Here is a 15,237-nt window from a genome sequence, read left to right on the forward strand (position 1 = left end):
AAACTTTGACTTTGACCACCACCTAGCAAGTAAAGCATCACGCGAGGGTTCTAGTGGGTCGAGCGATCGTCAAAACTGGGGTCAGGGTTTGATTTTAAGGGCCTTTAGGGTTAAAGATGGGTTCTACACACACCAAGCTCAAGCCATTTCATTCTCTCAAAACTGTTTTCGACCTAAATCATCATCGGGGAAAACAAGCAACCGAAAAACGAAGTAAAACGATCAGAAAATCGGATTGGGGTGTCTGCAAAGCACATAATTGATATGCGCGTGGAATTCATGAATTTAAGCGCCTAAGTAGGGAAATTAGCGCGTTAGACGTGCATTTAATTCTCATTTTTCCATTTAATGCGTGCACGAGGTTGGATTTTGTGTTTGTGCCTAATTTGCAGGAAATTGAGATGTTTTGGCGCTAATGAGAAGTACCCGGTAGGCCGTGATAGAGCTTGTGAGCGTGAAAGGCTGTGGAGACTAAGTGTTGGAGTGAAATTGACGAGGAAATCACCGTAGTCATTCGCGAGCGCTACAAGAAAGTGGTATAGCGCTCAGAAGTGGATAGCAAAGTCCACAAAGTGATCAGAGAGTTGGCTAGCGCTACACCCTTTTTGGTGTAGCGCTACCTAAAGGTTAAGAGAGAACATTGGCCAAAGCTAGGTCAACGGAGTCAACGCCTCAAACAAGTTCGCGAGCGCTATACCATTTTTTTGTATAGCGCTACCGAGGGTGTTAATTGGCTACGGAACGATGGCGTTTTGGGTTAAGCCGGTTCCAATTCCGATTAATTTTAGGATTTTTATTGTTTTTAACGGGGATTAATATAAATACCTCGTTTTAAATTAGTTTTAGGGTAGATTTTTCATTCCAGACTTTTACGTAGCAGCTTTTTCACTAACGTTGTTTTGTTTTCTCTCAGTTCTTAAGTTTTCTGCACTATTTCTTTCAATCGCTTGGATTCTGGTAACGTTTGTCGAATTTCTTCGTTAATTAAAGTTGTTCGTTATTATCTATTCTACGTGGATCTTTCTTTTATTTTTTTTTCCGTCTCTTCTGCAATAGATGATCATGTTTCGATCTAGGGTTTTATTTTCTGTTATTTCAAGCATGCGTGAGTAGTTCCCCAGGGTGCAGCCACGGGACGAAGGCGTCCTGTGACTAGTTTAATCAATGTTTTACCTCGGGTACAAATTAATTCGTTTTTCCAACAGTTTTGGGATATGAAAGAAAATCCCTTTTTAATAAACAAAACCCAGGCATCATCAGATTTTAAATGCGCATGAGAGCTGGTGACAAGTGGTGGGCATTTATTAGGAACCCCTTTTTTTTCTTATTCTGAGATCAGTGAATTGAATAATTGTGTCCCGAGTAAATATTGGTTAGGCTAGTTGCAGACGTTGGGTTCCCACGGCTGTACTCTCCTTTAAATTTATAGTTAATTAAATCAATTCAGTGATTTAGGTAGTAAATCAATCAATCAAACAAAGGGTGGCTACCTAAAAGCCAGATTAAACTAAAGTTCATCACAATTGAGTCAACACCGTCCGTCCGTCTCTGTGGTTCGACTCCGGTACTTCCGGAATTATTGTGCTACATTGGTCGAGAGTCCTACGCTTGGGACGCGTTTTTAGTCTTTATTTATTAACACCCGGTCGGTCAAGCAATAATAGTTAAAATAGCATAAAGACAAAGCACGTAATTTGCTTTGTTTGGTTGGGAGTTTAGTTTAGTTTAGTTTTGGAAGTGGGTGAAGAGAGAAATAGAATAATGATTGAAGAGAGGGATAATGATTGGAGAGAGATGAGAAAGTAATAATTGGAGAAATAGGGTAATGATTGGAGAAAGAAGTAAGGTAATGATTGAAAAACTAAACTAAAACTAAATTAAAATGTGAACCGAACACAACCAAACAAAAATTAGTATATTTTTCATCTCTCTCTATCATTTCAATGTACAATGTACGTAATGTATTAAAAAACAAAAATTTTATAATATAATAATAAGTATACATTCTGATTAAAAAAACATACGCCTACTAAGCTCCCTCTTCAAAATCCTGACTCCACTACTGGTCTTCTATCTCGTCGGGTGTGGCGAGGTCTGTAACAAAAATAGGAAATGGCAAGGCTGCTGGAAACCGGAAAAGGGCACCATCCATCGGCTCACCACTTTATCCTCGCGGAAGGTTCCCCGAGGCTGCTGGAGTGAAGCCATAAACTAGTACCCTTAATTTGTAAAAGTAACTGGCTAAATTTAAAAATGCACTTAATTTGTCGTACTTGGCTGACTAGTACTGAAGGATACGAGGAGTGAACCCATTAACTAGTACCCTTTTTTTTTTTGATCCTCTAACTAGTACCCTTTTAACATGTTATGTGACAGCCACAGGTGATGTGTATGGTAAGATACTGTATTGTATGTTACGTACATACACTGTAGAGATAAATATATTTATATGTGTGTGTGCGCGCGCGCAATAGAAGTTATTAAAATAATTCAGTCTTTTTTTATTCAGGTCAACATTCTTCGTGTACCATGGGGTCGATGGAATGTCAGCTGCTATCTTATCTCACCAATATTGCCTGTCCATATAAACTCTGTATTTCCATCTACCTTGTACATTTTTTTATATTTCTGCACACTTGTTCCAGTGTGAAAAGCAAACAAACTATGTGAGTGAAAAGGCAAAACAAAAAAAAAAAAAGAACTCCAAGGGGTTCCGAGTGATCATAGCTTGAAACTTACTTCATCCTAAATTTTAATGTCTCAGGTTCGGTCTTTTTTTATTTAGGTCTACATTCTTTGTTTACATATGTACCGTGGGATCGAAGGAATTAATGTCAACTGCTATCTTATAATCATCTCACCAATGCCTGTCCATATAAACTCTGTATTTCCATCTCTACCTTGTACATGTTTATTTATATCTGCACACTTTCGAGTGAGAAAAGCAAAAAAAATTAAAAATGTGTGTGAAAAGGCAAAACAAAAAATATGTGCGTTTGAAAAGGCAAAACAAAAAAAATATGAATGCCAATGGGGTTGGTCAAGTGGTCTTGGCTTGGAATTTAGGTGTTTGCTTAATTTACCCTAATGTCTCAAGCTCGATTCTTCTTGTTAACAAATCTTGGGGCCACTTCATCTCCACGCGTAACTGCAGAGCCGACCCTAAAGCAAGTGTTGCGATTGCTTTAGGCCTCCAAAAAATTCTAAATTGTAAGGGCCCATCCTCCTTTTTTATCCCTTATTATAGTCGAACAAAAGAGGTCTTATTTTTAGTTTTTGCTTTAAGCTCCCGAAAAGTCAGGGCCGGCTCTACGTGTAAGTGTTCGAAACGGCTTTGGGAGAGACTGTAAGAATTAGTCTGAGGTGCGCGCAAGCTGACCCGAGTTAGTCCGAAGTACGCAAACTTGCCCGGGACACCCTACATTACCAAAAAACAAAAAAATATATGTGTGAAAAGGAAAAACAAAATAATGGGTGTGTTTGACTGTTCGTGTGTGGGTGTGAGAGACATCAACGTTGACTCTCTTGGATCTTATAATTGCAAAAATCCCCCTTATAGTTAAGTTTCACCCTCGCCTGGTACTTTTTCTAAATTGAATGAATCCAATATCCCCTAATGTGCGAGATTATCACATAATTCCCCTCACGTGTCGCAAATGAGGCCCCCTCCTCATTTAGTCATTTTCATGATCCAACTGATCTACTTTGTAAGCTTGATGTATAAGTTACTCCATTCGTCCCATTTTGGTTGTCTTTTTTTAATGTTCGTGTCAGTTTACAATCGTTTTTCTTCTAATGTGAATCTCAAAAAATATGCAATATGGATCTTGTTTAATAGATTTCAATTTGTTGCTTAATACAAAGTTGTCGAAATCATGAAAAACATTATAAATTGTAAGATATTGGCAATAGACACAAAAGTGACAAAAGGTATAATGGACAATGAAAATGGAACGGAGTGAGTATTTATGTACAAGATCGAGTTAATTAATTATAAGGCAAGAGACGTAATACATTTACTCAACAAATACATTTATTCAGAAATCCTTCACTTTGTAAATACAAGATCACTAATACCATCATTCAAACAAATCTCTATATAAGATTCCACAAACTCTCCGAGTCTCTTTAGTAGTATTCAACTCGGTTGAACCAACTCATGAGCAATCTGTTTTCTTTAGTCAGTCGGTGATTTGTACTCCAAAGATTTTCTGTCATGATGATGAAGATTCCGCAAACTCTCAAAGTCTCTTTAGTCATATTCAACTCGATTGAACCAACTCATCATGAGCAATTCATTGTCTCTAGTCAGTCAATGATTACTCCAGAGATTTTCGATCATGATGATGAGAGTTTTTAGGCAAGTCTCTCGGTCACGCCAGGGTGAGGAAGCGTAGTCAATTTTGTACCGTCCGAAGACTGCACTGCTTCATTTCTTGGTGCTCATGCATGTATTTCTTCCAAGTATTCATGTAGTGTAGTGTGTCGGACAACGTGAATAAAAGTCATTATTGTCAAGGCGCCAACATTTGAGTGTGGTATGCCACTCTGTGAGTGTCAATGTCACGAACAACTCCTTCGTTCATTTCTTTTTTGGGACTCTAGCCGCAAAGACCAGTTCTTTTGCCAATTTGTTGGCCGGTTAGAATATGAATGTTCCCAGTACATATTGAAAAAACAGTGCTGATGATTTTAGTCTTTCAAAATAAATAGTACCCTTGAAGTTTTGGCGAGCCACAAATTGGCTGATATTGTCAGACAACCCAATGGCAAGGTTACGAACCCTTGCATTTTTTCCTTCTTCAGCAACTTGACAACCCCGTCATCGAAAATCAAGGACCAAGTTATTAAGGAAGCTGTGAACCATACAATGCAAATAAGAGTTTTCCTGATCTTGTTTATGTAGTACAGGATGGTTGTACTGCATATATCGGATATCTTAATTATAAACACAATCGTGTTTACAATTAATTTAGAAGTTAGACGTCCACAGAAAGCAGAGGTCGCTAGGACAACCCATCTCAAAGCTCGTAAGGAGAGAGTTTTGAGCGCGGAACTGGGGGATCGCCATGGTACCAACAAAGATAATGAAGGTGGCCACAAAAATGACCCCCTCCACAACCCTCTGGTTGAAAACATTGATGCACCTGCGCCGATGTTGAACATAACCTGCCCCCCTCAGGTTTGCCCCACCTTGGAGGTTGAGAGAGACGAGGTATTGCGCTGGTGAGTAATATTGGCACGCTACTACCAACATTGTTTCGGAGGCCGCATGAGCAATATTGAATTGCAACCCATTTGACACAATTATCTAAAGATAAATGCATTTCGATATCATATCAAATGATATCCAATCAACGTGATTTTTGGTATGGTCAATATTCTCGACGAGCTCTAAAAAGTGAACAGTTTCAATTATTGTTGTTGGCTCCTACAAATGGTCTAGACTAGAATGGACGGGAGGATAGCCAAACTGGACAAGACCTCAACCCGTGAAACTACAGAGGTGTCCATGGGAGCACAGCCATGTGGTACCCTAGTAACCTCTATCACCCCATATTCATGTTGGGCCAAGGACCACGTGGTTGTAGAGACTAGCACTATGCTCCAGGAACACTAAATAATCACTCGGTGTCTAAGATTTGACAAACTGTACCAATCAGGAAGTCACAGGAGTTATAACCCGGTTTTGGGGTCAGTTTATTCTAGGGAGATGAATTGCCGTATTTGGGGAAATTATTGCGGAGATACTAATTTAAGAGAGAGAGAGAGAGAGACTAGTTTTGCCTACAAAACAAAGAGGAAGAAAGGTTTACTCGAATTCGTTGTATTTTTTCATTTTTCAGGAAGCGAGCGAGTGGCTTATATCAATAGTTGTAGGTTCCATAAAATGGAGGGATGAGATTTTTGAGATGGATCATTGTAGAGTCGTAATAGAAGGAGGAGAAGAGATGATATTCAGGTCATGGGAGTTTGATTTATGGTTTTGTGACACAAGAATAGGTAAGATTTATAGTTGTGAATGAATCAAGGATGAGAGACAGGGAGAGAGAGAGAGAGAGAGAGAGAGAGAGAACCGTTTTTCAGTTTGTTTGATAGGGTACCACGTAGTGTATAGTGCAAAATTTGAGCAGTCTGCCTAGGAAACCATTGGTTCAAATTTCTCCTCAACTCCTACAGATTCGAGCAGTGAACTACGGGTCCCTATTCCGGGGCGATACTGTTATCACATCAAGGTGACATGTCAATTTTAGGCCCTATTCCATGGGAAAGAATTTTTCCTAAGGTAGTTGGTTTAATTTCCCTCAATACCCCGAAAAAATAGGGAGCAAATCACCTCTAAAAACTATCTTCGTTAGGGGACCTTTTCAAACTCGATTTCGTAGATCACATTTGGGTCTCAAAATATTGATCTTAATTATTCATTTCGTAAATTTCAAATTTTTTTTTGGTTAATTTTTTTTGTGGGACATTGATACTTGTAAAAACAAATTAAATGTTATATTGAAAAATAGGTAGTTTAAGTTTAAAATCATATTTACCGTCTAACAAAGTACAAGTAGTTCATTTTTTCCATTTATCTCCAATCAAAATTACTTTTTTCCAATAATACTGTTTTTCCGTGCGGAGTCTATGAACAATGCGGTTGTGATCAATATTTTTTAGTAGCATCCCTCCCTCTCTCACTACCATGTGTATATTTAATGTGTTCACACACTACTCTCTCTCTCTCTCTCTCTCTCTCTCTCTCTCTCTCTCTCTTAAATTTGTATAACTTTTATTATACATTTCTATTTTTATAAAATCTATATATTTGAAATCTAGCCGTAGAGATCTACCTAGTGAGACCCATATTGAATATAAACTATGTAAAAATAGTATTTCCATATTCAATGGCTGTTTTATTTTAGTTGTGACTGAATTTTTTATTTGTGAATTTTTGCATTTTTCAATTGTTAATTTTTGTTGTAATGATAAGATATGTTAATTTTTGTCTAAATTCACAAAGAACAATTAATATCACTATTAACATGCAATATTAAATTAATAATAAACAATGTAATTTCACAATTAACATGTTTCATATGGTGCAAAACAATAGGACTGTATTAGCTTGTGGGATTACAAAATATAACTTTTGTTCAGTTCCCCCAAAAATTCTTTAACTTTAGTTCTTCTTTCTCTTTACCCATCAACTTAAGTTATGTGCTTTCAAGATATAACCTGGTCTCTCTCGCCAGTGTCGATCCTGAGCTAAAGTCTACGGTGCGACCGATTTATTAGACTTCTCAATCAAATTTACAAATTTTGAGTGCCACTTCTATTTTAATATATCTTTAGTTCTTCTATTTTGTACTGATATTGCAGTTCCCACAGAAACACATATATGAGATTGATTTTCTAGAAAATTATATTTTAATAGAATCTGTATGAGACCTTTGTGGTATGATAGAATCATAGTGTTTCTATGTTACTTACTGGACTAATATTGTAGTTCCATAGAAACACATATATGAGATTGAAATTTATATTTTAACAGAGTTTGTGGGAAACATTTATGCTATGATAGAACCATAGTATTTCTATGTTATGTAAAGTTGTATATCTTGCTGCCTCGGGTAGCAAATTCTCTACTAGCAGGGCAGATTTCTAATAAAAAAACAGATTCATTTGAACCTAGTTTAAGTGTCGAAATTTCAAAATTGATCATGAATTGTAGAATTACGGCAGCAATATGTTAGATCACAACACAATAGCTTGTCTTCTTCAAGAGTAATCCAATTATCCAACAGTGTTGGAAACTGTAAAGTCATTGAAATTACAGTTTTGCTACCAATCAGTCAAGAGTACTCCATGCATTGTATGGAAACTAGGTCTACATCGCTTTACTATCTAATTGCATGATAATTTATTGGCCCAATCAAAAGATGACTTGTGGCCACTTGCATTGAACAAAACGGAACACACATGGGTTGAAACGTATAGAATCACATAGTTAAAAGAACGATGACATTCTGATTAATTCAATGTTGTTTCATGAAAAAGAATGAACACTGCCAGGTGTCACTCAAACAAAGAATCAGAAGGAGCGTACAGTTCGAAGCCCATAGGCGCAAACTATCCCATTCAAACAAGAGTGGTTATGCAGGTTTGACATGGTCAAAGAAATTGAATTCTGGACTTAAACTGCCCACTACGGGCACGATGCAGTTGAGGGAAGTGGGATAAGGGATGAATTAATCCACTACAGGCGGTTACAAGCAATAGCCATGGAGGGAAAGTTTGAATTTAAACATTGGAGTGACTTCGAAGGCAGCTAAGTGGGAGAATGGAAACTGTTGAGAAGACCCCCAAGAGTTTGCTTATAAATAGAAAAAATGAAAGAAGGAAAAAGTCCATGATTTAAATCATCAAACAAACAGTTATGCTATGTTTGGTTTGTCCATTAAGCAGTAATTTAGGAACTTAGACTTAGTTCGAAGTAGTTAAGAGTAGTTCGTAGTAGTAGTAATCACACTGTAATCTGTTCTGTTCGTTTAATTTTGAAGTTGGAGAATCAATTGGAAAGCAAGTTGTTTTGGATTGATCAAGGTATCTTGTTCTTTTATGGGTTGTCAAATTTCTAGTGAATCGTTGTGCCATTTCAATACTTCTAGAAAGAAAAATCCTCTTCATTGAGGTAATTGAACCGACGCTACAATTGCCTGATAAAGTTTGGCTTTTATAAGTTAAATTTGAAAAAGATAATTACAAGCCTTTTCTGGCACGCGCCAAAAATGCTTGACGATTCCCTAGTCCGAAATTAATGGGTTGCCCCAAGCGTAGGGCGGAGACCGACGTAGCACAATATCCGGTAAGACCGGAATCGAATCCACAAAGACGGTGATGTGTGTTGACTAAAAACTCGGGTGATTATAATTTAAACGGGTTCTTAGGTAGCCACCCCTTGTATTTGATGCTGAGATTAACTAAACTAATGAAATTGTTTGATTTTTTAAAATAATTAAAAGGAGGTACGGTCGTAGGGTTCATAGCACTCATAACCAGTTCAGATTAACATGCTCCATTCGGTGTTCTGAAAAACGTTCAACTTTAGATTGAAAAAGATATCCCGCAAGACGCGAGACCTTATGATCGCCGTTTACCCATGCACAACGGAAAATGAGTTTTGGACCCTCATTTTCCCGTTCACATGGGCTCCGACAATGCCCGAGTTCGTCTGCGGGAAGTATTTTTCTCAATCTAAAATTATTTTTTCTATTGTTTGAAAATAGAAGCAGTGCCCAAACTGGCCATAGTATGCTAATCACCCCGCGACCCTACCTATATGACTACTCACTAATCATTGCACATGAAATTAAAGAAACTCTAATTTGAAACATGCTTCTATTACGCGAGATGAAAAATAAATAATAAATATCAACTAATCAAATACCAGCGAATAACTTTTATTAAAAAAATAAATTAAAATTAGTTACCGGAGTGCAAGTAATTGATAAAACTTCAAATACTTGAAAGAAAAAGAGAACACTAAACAATATTGAACGCAGCCCCGTTCCTCGTGACCGCGGCAGCCCCGTTGTTGCTACTGTATTGCGTGTTGTGGGAAATCCCCCAAAAAAATCCCCTTCTTCTGTTTGTGCGTGATGCTTTTATAGCTACCGTAGCCGACTCGTTAAAAAAACAAAGATGCTACTCACACAACAATTCAAACACAACAACTTACACAACCTCTCACATATATGTGTGGCCCACACATAGTAGTGTGTGTGGAACCCACATGCATGTGAAAGGTTGTGTAAATTGTTGTATTTGAATTATTGCGTGAGTATCATTTTTGTTAAAAAAAAACCCTTCTCCTACTTTTTTAATTCCAAGCCGTGGCCATTTTCCTCCTTGGCCCATCATTCAGTCAAACTAAATGTGAACTATTGAGCCCACCTAATAGAAGTCCAAGTTCAAGTCCAATTTTTATTTTTACTTCCTGAGATAGTCTAATTCTTTGGCCAATTGATTTGTAAGTATTACTCATTTTCCTCTGTACTCATGCTCGTGGCAAGAGCTAAACTTCAAGTACTTCCAACTTCGCGCTTTTTGTATCAAATTGTCCAAATACCTACAATCACAATAATTAAGCATTAATTAAGCTCCGAATAATAATATAAATGGGACTTAGAAAGGATAAATTAGTAAGCGCTTATGTGAATATTTATGCGTCTATCACTCGCACATAATCATATTTCTAAAGTAGCCAAAAATCCCAGCCAAACACTATCTAAATATGTGTGTCGTGTCATCATTGATTGTAAAATTTGCGAAAATGAGCGAAATGATCGCCTATTACATTTCTGTTTAGCATTAAATTATTAATAACCTACAACTATGTGTAGCTTAAACCGCCTTATGAATATCTATAGCATGTCATATAACATTTCTGGTATACTCATGACAGATCCAAAAACAGATAGCAGGCTGCCTATGTTTATGAGCCTAAATAATAAGATGCCAAGAGATGAGCGATTTGGACACTAAGTCGGATTTGTTGGCTTGGATCGTATAGAAGACTCAATAGTGAACTTCAAGTTTTAAGACGAGATGTAATACATTTGTTCAACGAATACATTTATTCAAAAATCGTTATTTGTAAATACAGCTTGACTAATACCATCATTCAAACAAATCTCTATATAAGATTCCGCAAACTCTCAAAGTCTCTTTAGTAGTATTCAACTCTTGTTGAACCAATCCATGAGCCATCTGTTTTCTTTAGTCGGTCCATGATTTGTACTCCAAAGATTTTCAGGATTCCACATCCTCTTTAAATAGGATGCAATTAAATTTTCTTTGTCAGCAGAAGGTAGTTTGGGTACTTAACGAACTCATTGTCAGAGTCCACAAAAATTGTATCCATAAGCTTTATCTGAATTTGAAATATTAGAACTCTCTCCGAATTGAGGGTATGTGTAGTGCAAACTCTCAAAGTTTCTTTAGTCGTGTTGATCAACTCGATTGAACCAATTCTTGGGCAATTCATATTCTCTAGTCAATCGGTGATTACGCAAAGATTCTCCATCATAATGACGAGAATTTCAGGTAAGTTTCTCGGTCAGCTAGTGCTTCCTTGTACTGAGGAAGCGTAGCCGGATTTGTACCATCCGAAGGCTGCGCTGCTTCATTTCTTGGTGCGATGCCAGAGGTTGTGGGGATGTAAGGCATGAGGGAAAGAAAAAACCATATGGTATTTTCGTCGCCGGATGCTTCTTGCTCCATTGTAGGAACTTTTTCCCCCTCCTTCATGAAGGAGATGTATACGATTCTACCATCCTCTCTAAAATCTGCTACCAGCTTTAAGATGCCAAACGAGTTCCAATAGCCCTCTCGGGCACAAATTTTCCTGAAGCAAAGAAACCTCTCATCGTTGTCCCAATAGATATTAAGACCTCACTCAAACTACAGAGAATGGCTTTGTCAAAGCATATAAAGAAAAACATCAATGGTATATGAACAACTTTAAAACACATTTCCAGACACAACTTTATCTGGAACCGTTGAATGCACTTGGACCCACATACATCTAAGTATCCAACGTTTCTGAACACGTACATTTGTTTTTTGGGATTGTGTTCCTAGACTTTTTGAAAGAAAAAAACAGCAATGATACATGCTCAACTTTAGAACACAATTCCCGTTGGATGCATCATCATGTTTCGGGATGACAAAAAATCAAAATTCAAAATCCATTTTGTCCGTTTCTTCCCAATTGAAACACACACACACACACACACACACACACACACACACACACACACACACACATATATATATATATATGTATATATATATTTAGAAAAATCAAAATACAAAATCCTACTATACGACAATAGTATTTACAGAGCAAATACCATAGAAAGAACAATGAATATAATGAAGAAGATTGATTAATCACCCATTGATGCTAGAAGCAATACATACTTAAACACGTACTGGTACCAAATATTACTAGATTTGGCTATAGAACGTAAGAGAGATACTAGTTTTGCCTAAAAAACAGAGAGGAAGAAAATTTTACTCGAATTTGTCGTAATTTTTGTTTTCCAGGAAGTGGGTGACTTGATTACTGATGGAATATGTCATGATCTAGCTCTAACGACAAGAATTTATTCTAATTTCAAGCACAATGGATGGGGGAAGAGAGTTGACATTCCTGTAATCAATCATTGTAGGTTCTATAAAATGGAGAAGAGATGAGATTCGTAAGATGGATCATTGTAGATTCGTAATAAAAGGAGGAGGAGAGATGATATTCAGGTCATGGGAGTTTGATTTACACAAAATGCTACGTGCACAAGAATAGGTACTATTTTTAGTTGAGAGAGAGAGAGAGAGAGAACCATTTTTCAGTTTGTTTGATAGGGTACCATGTAGTGTAGTGCGCAATTTGAGGCCGTCCATCTCGAAAACCATTGGTTCAATTTTCTCCTTGCAACAAGTATCTGTTCCAAAGCGATACCGTTATCACGCCAAGGTGACATGTCAATTTAGGCCCAATTCCATGGGAAAGGAATTTTTTCTACGGGAATTGGGTTCTCTCATTATTTGAAAAAATAGGGAGCAGATGAACTCTAAACACTATCTTCGTTTGAAGACCCTTTCAAACTCGATTTTGTAGATCACCTCAGGGTCTAAATTTTTTTTTATCTATATTGTTGTTTCATAAATTTAAATATTACTTTGGCAAAAAAAATATTAGGGGACGTTGGTACATGTAAAAACAAATTAAGTGTTATATTGAAGATCAGGGTAAGTTTAAATTCATATTTACTGTCTAACAAAATATGAGTAGTTCATTTTTTTTCATTTATCTTCAATCAAAACTACTTTTTTGCAAGAATAGTATTTTCTCTGTGCGAAATCTATGAATGGTGTGGTTGTGATCCATATTTTTTAGGCATAATTTTGGGCCGGTCCTATTTTTTAAGTTTATACCAATAATTCCATGTCTTACTAGATCCTCCTCCAAATAAGTCTCACGCGCATCTCTCCCTCTCTCACTACCATGTGTGCAATAATCTCTCTCTCTCTCTCTCTCTCTCTCTCTCTCTCTCTCTCTCTCTCTCTCTCTCTCTCTCTCTCTCTCTCTCTCTCTCTCTCTCTCTCTCTCTCCTTCTCCTCTTCCTTTTTATTTTAAAGCTTAAAATGTTGCAATGTTTATAACTTTTATTGTTTCATGTCTATCTATTTTTAAATCTATATATTTGAAATCTAGCTATAGAGATCTACCTAAGGAGACCAATATTGAATATAAATGATGTAAAAATAGATTTTTCATTTTTCATTGTCTGCTATGTTTTAATTGTCACTGAATTTTATGCTATGAGTTTTGGCATTTTTTAACAGTTAATTTTTTATGTACAAATGTTTATTTTCTATTCTAAACACAGTTCATTTTTGTTGTAATGATAATAAATATTAATTTTTCTCTAAGTTCACAAATAACAATTGAAGTCACTATTAACAGTATTTAAGTAATGATAAACAACGTAATTTTATAATTAACCTGTTAATTTAAAATATTAAAAGTGTTAAAAATTAACGGTCTAAATTCACAATTAAAGTGTTCAATTAACAATTCACAATATTAAATTAACAATTAATAGTTACTCCCTTCGTCTCATTTTCATTGTCCATTATTCTATTTGTCTCTTTTATGTCTTTTGCCTATATCTTTTAGTATGGATCTTGAAAAATATGCAATATGGGTCTTATTTGATAGATCTCGATTAGTTCTATAATACAAAGTTTTTAAAATTATAAAAAATATTATAGATTGAAAGATATATAAGCAATTAAAAAATGACACGCAATTCAAAAATGGACAATAAAAATAGGATGGAAGGAGTATATTCACAATTAATAGTATTCAATTAACAATTCACAGCCTTAAATTACCAATTATTGGTCTAAATTAGTAATTAATAGTGTTCATTTGATAATTAATAGTTTAAAATTAACAAGTAATTATCTAAATTTACAATTTATGCTGAAAATTCCAAATTAATAGTGTTAGACTAACAATTCACAATGGAAATTAACAATTTCTAGCCTAAACTTGTATAATAAAAGTTATAGCATTTTAAAGTTTATAGTGCAGAAAATATAAATAAAAAAAAGAGCTTACACTGAAATAATTATTTTGTTTCTGCACAAAAATTCACATACATTATTAGGTTTGTTTGATATATCTCATCAAGTAGGTTTCAGATAAATTTTTGGGTGTTGGCTCTTCCATTTTTGAAGTGAAATTAAATAGAGAAAATTAAACAGGCATCTTATATGGAGATCTTATTTAGGTGTCCATCCTAGTGAGTTCCCAATTAAATAGAGAGAGAGAGAGAGAGAGAGAGAGAGAGAGAGAGTCATGCGAGGGGGGGGCGCATGGAGGGCACATGGACTTCGCGGGAAAAAAACTTGTGCGCATGGAGCTGGTGGGGCATAATGTACCCACATAGGATCGGCTTGAAAGACCGCCATATTTTTAGAACTCTATGACAAACTCACATTTGGACGGATTTTGAGAGATGGAAGTATGAGGTGAGCTCCTTCCATAAAAGTATTGGGCGGTCATGTTTGGGCCTCAATCGTTCACTTTTAAACTCCACATTAAATATTGTTTCTTTAGCTTTATATAACCTTAAATAATTCGCACCTATTTCTCTTAAATTGATGACATATTTAATTTTTAACTTAATTACAATGTTCATTACGCATAAAAAAAAAATGAGTGTTGGTTTATTTATGTTTAATGCACTATGGACAAAGTCAGATCCACAGTAAGACACATGGGGTCAAGACCAATTCCCTTGCACCATTCTCTCTCTCTCTCTCTCTCTCTCTCTCTCTCTCTCTCTCTCTCCATGTCACCTTTGCGTGATAACGGTATCGCCCTGGAATAGGGACCTATCGGAGCAAAGGAGAAATATGACCCAATGGTTTTCAAGACGGACGGCTCAAATTGCGCAGTACACTACATGGTACCCTATCATTCACAACTATAAATAGTACCTATTTCGTGTTACAAAACCATAAATCAAACTGTCATGACCTGAATATCATCTCTCCTCCTCCTTTTATTACAAATCTACAATTATCAATCACACGAATCTCATCTCTCCTCCAGTTTATAGAACCTACAATGATTGATTACATGACTCTCGACTCTCCCCCTCCGTCCATTAT

This window comes from Rhododendron vialii, chromosome 7a, assembly GCF_030253575.1.
Source record: "Rhododendron vialii isolate Sample 1 chromosome 7a, ASM3025357v1".
Lineage (NCBI taxonomy): Eukaryota > Viridiplantae > Streptophyta > Magnoliopsida > Ericales > Ericaceae > Rhododendron > Rhododendron vialii.